Source organism: Oratosquilla oratoria, chromosome 2 (genome assembly GCF_046742065.1).
Source record: "Oratosquilla oratoria isolate Oo_2021 chromosome 2, ASM4674206v1, whole genome shotgun sequence".
NCBI classification, from domain to species: Eukaryota; Metazoa; Arthropoda; class Malacostraca; order Stomatopoda; family Squillidae; genus Oratosquilla; species Oratosquilla oratoria.
The window spans coordinates 39223848-39231347 of NC_134778.1; the positions used below are offsets into that span (position 1 = coordinate 39223848).

The 7500-nt window shown below is 32.3% G+C and overlaps 1 protein-coding gene across 2 annotated transcripts in view; it reads left to right on the forward strand.

The window, feature by feature from the left end:
- Positions 1 to 7500, forward strand: part of Bet5 (blocked early in transport 5) — a 91340-nt gene that overhangs the window by 1065 nt on the left and 82775 nt on the right. The window lies entirely within an intron of this gene.

Consider the following 7500-nt stretch of genomic DNA (forward strand, 5'->3'; position numbering starts at 1 on the left):
AAATATATATATACATATGTGTATATACATAAATACATATATACACATATATATATACATGTATATTATATACATATATATATGTATATATATATACACACACACACACACATATATATATACATATATATATATATATATATATATTTGTATTGACTATATTGTGACAAATAAGACTGAAGGTGGAAGAAGCAGACGAGGAGTAATGGGAGAATTTCACGCTTTAATGTTTCGACCCGCGGGTTGAAATTTAAAGCGTGAAATTCTCCCATATATACATATATATATATATATGTATATATATATATATGTATGTATATATTTGTATATGTATATGTATATATTTGTATATGCATATGTATATATGTATATATATGTATATATATGTATACATATGTGTATATATATATATGTATATATATATATATATATGTATATATATATATATTTATATATATATATATATATATATATATATATATATATATATATATATCAAGGACTACTATTACACAGGACGTGCGCACCCAGATCCCTGGGTCCGCTAGCGGAGGCCATTGCTTTCTTTGTAACCTAACATTTTATATTGGACACATATATCAAAACTAGAAACCTAACATTGTATATAGGACAAATGTATCAACTATTGACTTATTCAATGCAGTATAAGTTAATATAAATTTTTATAGTGAAATAAGAAACTATTTTTAAGGCACTGTTATGCTTTGAAATGCCAATTTTAGCCCAAAACTAGAAACCTAACATTGTATATAGGACAAATGTATCAACTATTGACTTATTCAATGCAGTATAAGTTAATATAAATTTTTATAGTGAAATAAGAAGCTATTTTTAAGGCACTGTTATGCTTTGAAATGCCAATTTTAGCCCAACTTAACAGGTATTATTGTATGAGGTTAGTGGACACCAGGGTTGGCGATTTTTTTATCTTTTAAAAAATATAATTTTTTTTTTATTTAAATCAGATTTATTTAATTTGAATAGTTTTTTTTTTATAGATTTTAAATATTGTGGGATTGCTATCTGATATGCGATCCGATTGCTAAAGGACATTTTTAGCATATCAATATAAGGAGCAGTGTTATATAGACTTGCCAAAAGTATACAAGGAACGGTATAAGCTGTATGTGAGGACAATATGCTCAGGTTCACTCGATTCCTCCAAGATTTTTCTCATCTTGGTGACATTTGCTGCATTGCCTGTCACAACACTTCCAATGTGACAACCAAAATCTTGTTCAGCCTTCTTGATCGAATTTTGTACAAATTGTAGAAGATATTCAGCAGCGTGAGGTTTCTTTGATGTGTCTATTGTGTCAACTAAATAAATTTGACCAGTGGGTGTTGTTAGAGTGACACATATTATGGGCTCATTATGGATGTTAGACCACCCATCAATTGAAAGACATACATTTTCATTATTCAGGTCATCTGCACACTTTTTATATTCCTTTTCATACACAAGATCCAAGTACTTATCAGCAATATCTTTTCTGAACCATCTTGAGAAACTGAGGATGCTGAACAAGACGAAATGGTGAATTTGTAGCAAATATAATTCTTGCAACTTCTTTGTCGAGATTTTCCTTTTGAGAGGCTGAAGTTTTAATGATAAATCTGTCCAGAGATGTTGATGACTTTCTTTTAGATGAAAATGATTTAGCAGAAGTGGCGCCTGTGGAGGAGTCTGATAGTAACCTTTTTAATGGTGGAGTCAGGTTTGCAGATAATTCAAGTGGAGCCGATGATGAAAGGATTGAAGCTGTTGATACAGATCCTGAAATGGAAACAGAAAATTTTAGCATATTCAATAGTTTATAAATGAATAAATAAATGAATGAATACAGTGTGATTTAGGCTACTTTTGAGTGCAGTAGTTATTTTTTTTAGATAATGATCATATTCACACAAGCCACTAAATTATTTGGAAATAATTAACAGGATATTAAGTAGGTGGGCTTGGAATTCAGCCCACACAAGATTCAGTCCACTTTTAAATTCACTAAAAATAATGGGTTAGTTGGGTTAGGTTAGGCTGAATCCCTTTGGGCTGAACCCCATGTGGGCTGAATTCCAATGGAACCTATGAAATATATTACACAATGTTGAATGAAATGAATAACAATCATCTAGGCCCCAAAGTTGAGTGGATACAGTATACTATAGTGATATAGTCATTACCCAAATTTAGAAGTAATGAAGTTGAAGTATCATCTCTTTAGGCCTTCACATTTTTATTGTACATGCTCTCCATTGTTCACCAAATTTATATAGTTGCGTATGAAAAGGGAGAAATGCACACAATATAAGTAAAATTATTTACCTGGGTCATCAATTTCTTCTTCTGTATGCTGTGGTTGACCTTGGCATTTATCTCTGTGAGATTTTAAACTTGACACAATGCCCTGTAGTTCCTGGCTGCAGTCTTTGCATTTAGCTCGGTACCCTTTGCCAGAAGTTGTTGGTAGTTTTTCAAAATAATTCCAGACAGGATAATTTTTTCTGCCTGAAGGAACCATTCTGCCAGGTCCAGAAGTCATCCTTCCTAGTTGATTCCAAATCAGCAACTGACTCAGTGAGAAGCTGCTTACCTACAACAAGTTTCAACAAGAATCTTGTTGAAACTTGTTGTGGGTTCCACAGTGATATATATACTATATGTAGGCTTATACCGTTCTTGTATACTTGTGGCAAGTCTATAGAACACTGCTCCTTATATTGATATGCTAAAAATGTACTTTAGCAATCAGATCGCATATCAGATATCAATCCCACAATATTTAAAATCTATAAAAAAAAAATCTATTTAAATCAAATAAATCTGATTTAAATAAAAAAAATATATTTTTCATATTTTTAAAAAGATAAAAAAAAAAAAAAAAAAAAAATCGCCAACCCTGGTGTCCACTAACCTCATACAATAATACCTGTTAAGTCCGGCTAAAATTGGCATTTCAAAGCATAACAGTGCCTTAAAAATAGTTTCTTATTTCACTATAAAAGTTTATATTAACTTGTACTGCATTGAATAAGTCAATAGTTGATATATTTGTCCTATATACAATGTTAGGTTTCTAGTTTTGATATATTTGTCCAATATAAAATGTTAGGTTACAAAGAAAGCAATGGTCTCCGCTAGCGGACCCAGGGATCTGGGTGCGCACGTCCTGTGTAATAGTAGTCCTTGATATATATATATATATATATATATATATATATATATATATATATATATATATATAGATATATATATATATGTATATATATACATATATATATATATATTTACATATATATATGTATGCACATACACACACACACACACACACACATATATATATATATATATATATATATGTGTATATATTTATATATATAATGTATATATATATATATATATATGTATATAAATATATATATGTGTGTGTGTATATGTGTATATATTATATATACATATACATAAGCATATGTATATATATATGTATATATATATGTATATATATGTATGTATATACATATATATACATATATATACATATATATATATACATATACATATACATATACATATATATATATACATATACATATATATATATATATATATATATATATATATATATATATACACTAAAACCTTGAGATACGACTGTCCTGACATACGAATGTTTTGAGATACGACATGAAAATTTCTAACAATTTTGTTCTGACATACGACGAAAAATTTGAGATACGAATCGATGATTGCCGTGAGCGCCGCTAGGGAGCAGTGCGTTCACTCAGCCAGCCAGTTTGGTTGTCGCCGCCGCTTCGTTCACACATGCTTGCTTATTCGTTGTGTTTTGTGCCTGTGTTTTGTTTTATTTTGGATTATATACCCTTATTTTGTTATCAACCATGGGTCCCAAGGCTAAAGACAAAGGTGGTGAAAAGAAAAAGCATAAGAAAATGATATCGATGGAAGATAAGCATGAAATTATAGCGAAGCATGAGCGTGGTGTTCGTATCATCGACTTGGCAAATGAATATGGCCGCAATCCTTCTATAATATCCACGATCATCAAGCAGAAGGATGCCATAAAGAAGCTGCACCCTTCCAAGGGCGTCACCATTATTTCGAAGCTACGAACTGATGTGCATGATGAAATGGAACGGTTACTTTTATTATGGATTAAGGAAAAGGAATTTGCTGGTGACTCTGTTTCTGAAAGTATTATTTGTGAGAAGGCTAGCACCATTTTCAATGACCTTAAGCGTGATGCAGCCGAGACCGAGGGAGAATCGTCGCAAGGTTGTGAGGAGTTCAAAGCCAGTCGTGGCTGGTTTGACAATTTTAAGAAAAGAACTGGCATTCATTCAGTAATTCGTCATGGCGAAGCCTCTAGTGCTGATATTAAGGCGGCTGAAAACTTTGTGAAGGTGTTTGAAAAGCTTGTTAGTGACGAAGGATACCTACCGCATCAAGTGTTTAATTGTGACGAGACTGGGTTATTTTGGAAAAAAAAATGCCTAAGCGTACATTTATCACGGCAGAAGAAAAGAAGCTGCCCGGACACAAGCCTATGAAAGATAGGCTCACGCTTGCCCTTTGCTCTAACGCTAGCGGCGACTTCAAAGTGAAACCGTTGCTAGTCTACCATTCAGAAAACCCAAGGGCCTTCAAAGCTAATAAAGTGATAAAAGAAAAACCCACAAGTTCTGTGGCGTGCAAATAGCAAAGCATGGGTGACTCGTCAGTTTTCTATTGAATGGATGAATATAGTTTTCGGTGCTTCAGTGAAGGAATTTAACCGATAATGGTCTACCACTTAAGTGTGTCCTTCTGTTGGATAATGCTCCCGCTCACCCTCCTGGCCTTGAGGATGACCTTTTAGATGAATTCAAATTCATTAAAGTTGTGTATCTGCCAGCCAATACTACGTCTATCCTCCAGCCGATGGACCAACAGGTTATCTCTAATTTTAAGAAACTTTTCACAAAGCATCTTTTCAAGCGTTGCTTCGAAGTGACTGAAAACACTAACCTAACATTGAGGGCGTTTTGGAAAGAACATTACAACATTGTGATCTGTCTTAAGATTATCGATATTGCATGGCAAGGTGTTACTAAAAGAACATTGAACTCGGCTTGGCGCAAACTATGGCCAGATGCAGTGCTAGAGCGAAACTTCGAGGGATTCAAACCACTGCAATCTGTTGAGGAGGAGATAGTGTCTATCGGTCGCTCCATGGGCTTAGAGGTAGACGATGCAGATGTTGCTGAACTCGTTGAGGAGCACGCTGAAGAACTCACGACGGAGGAGCTGAAGGAGTTGCATACGATTTCCCACTCGGAGGTAATGCAGGAACTCAGCAGTGAGGAGGAGGTCGAGCCGGTGGAGGAACTAACTTCACGTGAAATTCGTGATATCCTTGGGAAGTGGCAGGAAGTGTCTGATTTCGTAGAAAAAAGACATCCCGAGAAATTGTGTACAGGGAGAGCGAGTGCCTTATTTAATGATACGTGTCTCGCATTCTTTCGTAACATTTTAAATAGGAGGCTGAAACAAACCTTTCTTGATCGTTTCTTTGTGAAGGTCTCAGAAAGTCAGACCAAAAGGGCCAGACCTGAAAGTGATGAAAGTCAGGAAAGTGAGGTCAAAAAGGCACGACATGAAAGTGATGAAAGTGATGATTAGCCTAAGTGATGATTACAAAATTGAAAAAAATAAAATAAAAGCTAAAAAAATATATGAATTAGTTTAGCAATGTTTTCATTTGTGTTTGTTTATTTATTAAGTGTTTGTTTAGTTATTAAGTGTACGTAAATAAAAAGAGATAAAATCATTCCCTGCCACCCCTCCCTCCTCCTCCTCCTCCTCCAGGCCGCACCTCACCTGTCACTATGGTAAGTACAGTACAGTAAAACTCCTTTCTTTTTTATTGATTTTATTGACATTTATCATACATCAATATGTTATTTGATCATTATGTGTGTTATTACTAGTTTATTTATATACAAATTGTTATATTATATGTAATTTAACTGTATTTTGGAGTGGTTTCATATCGTTGGAACGCATTAATACATATTACATTATTTTAAATGGGAAAATTCGCTTTGAGATACGACTTTTTTGACATACGACGATGGTTACAGAACGAATTAAATTCGTATCTCAAGGTACCACTGTATACACACACACACACACACACACATACACACACACACACACACACACACATATATATATATATATATATATAAATATATATATATATATATATGTATATATATAATATACATATACATATATATATGTATATATATATATATATATGTATATACCTACATATATATATATATGTATATACAGATATATATATATATATATGTATATATATATATATGTATATACATACATATATATATATATATATATATACATGTATATATATATATATATACATATATATACATATATATATATATTTCAGAAACCACCGGGAAATTAAAAAATATATATATACCGAACGTTTTCGCCTATTAAGACATTTTCAAAGGTACAAACAAGCAATACAGAAAGAAACAATATATACATAAGAAGACAGAGGATATTCGGAAAGGTCCCATGTTACAAATTATCACACTCAATCTTGTCAATTATTTCCAAAATATCTTTTTATGAAACAAGATGCAACAATATTTCTTTCCACAATATTTTTACAAGAAATAATTACTTTAGAATTTCCCCAGTCAATATTATGACCATAATCCCTTTGGTGGACAAATAATCCACTTGACACTTGCCCCGTTCTAATACTATATTTATGTTGGCCTATTCTTTTATTTAAACCTTTGCCTGTTTGGCCTATGTAAATAAAATCACAGTTTTTACATGGTATGCTATAAATACAACCTTCTTTACTTCTTGGAGAATTTTTAATTAACAGGCTCTTAATGTTATTATTGTTTTTAAATACTACCTGGATACCAAATTTATTAAAAATGCTAGGAAGATTGATTAAATTTTCATGGTACGGAATTGTTAACATTTTTTATAATTAAATTGTTTGACCTGCAAAGTATTAAGAAAAGATTTCCTAGCTTTTATTTTTGTCTTGTCAATCAGATGTTTTGGATATTTCAAATTTTCCCCAATGTCATAGATAAATATTCGATGTTTTGGATATTTTAAATTTTCCCCAATGTCATAGATAAATATTCATAAGTACATAAGAATGTAGGAGACTGCAAGAGAACAGAAGGCCACCAGGAAGTTCTATTTCTCTTTACACCTGTCATCCCTATCAATCTTTTCTAGCAACCAATTGTTTTAACGTTCATTACATGGGTATTAAGTCTATTGCCTTCATTAACCACTCTGATAGTAAACTAATTCTTTCTTATTTCCTTCTTAAACCTAAATTTGTCAAGTTTAAATTCATTACTACGAGTCCTGCCCTGCTGTCTCAAATGTTTCATTCAGATGAAGGCCGA